The following is a 911-nucleotide window of genomic DNA, read 5'->3' as shown; positions in this document are numbered from 1 at the left end:
ACTATGAGATTAGAAATATAGACATTTATATTACTTAAGGATAAATATTGGTGAATGTTAGTCTAAATTTACAAGTAGGAAGAAAAACACTTTTCCTGTTGCCTATAATATGCAAGAGCATCACTACTCATATTGGAGTGGTTACTTCACCTTGTTATACATATCTATTTTGGTTTCTTTCTTCCATCATTGCCCTCGCTCCTACCCGTTAACATTTCTGCTTTCAAATTGCCCTCTTTAAATCAGCCAGGAATAATAATAAATAAGCTCAATACTTAACAATATGTATCTTTAAAGAATGTACCTTGCTTACAGACACTTGAATACAGCTTTGTAATTATTCACCATAAGGTTATGAATTAAATTATTAGACTTGCCAATTCTCCTCTCTAATTTCTAATGGCAGTGGTGGTGTAGTAGTGGTTTCATGCTTCTAGTTATACAAGATAAAAGTGGTATTTCTAGATGTTACTAAATTTTATTAATAATCAGATAAATGCAAATGAAAAGAATATTAAAAAATGATGTATCACTTTTTTGCCTATCAGATTGGAAAAATTTCAATATCACAAAAACATCTCATGCTGGCAATGGCAGCGGGAAGTAGACACTCTCACAATATGTTGATATTTCTTTAATTTGATACACTCATTGTGGACTATGTATAAAAATTAAAATATGCCATCAAATTTTGTTGATTCCTCAAAACACATCATAAAAACAGTTGATGAAGCAAAAGGCGTTTATTAGATTCCTGCAGTAAGGAAGAATACCACTTTGGCAGTGTCTTGAAATGAAAAATTAGGGCCACTTAGTTTTTGGGTTTTAGGGATTGGAAATGAATAATTTTAGGCAGGTTATTGCAAGTCAAGGAAATGTTTGGGACTGGGCAATAGTATTAGATTGGTGGG

Source organism: Pteropus medius, unplaced genomic scaffold (genome assembly GCF_902729225.1).
Source record: "Pteropus medius unplaced genomic scaffold, Ma_sr-lr_union100, whole genome shotgun sequence".
NCBI classification, from domain to species: domain Eukaryota; kingdom Metazoa; phylum Chordata; class Mammalia; order Chiroptera; family Pteropodidae; genus Pteropus; species Pteropus medius.
Note: the sequence above shows the minus strand (reverse complement) of the source record.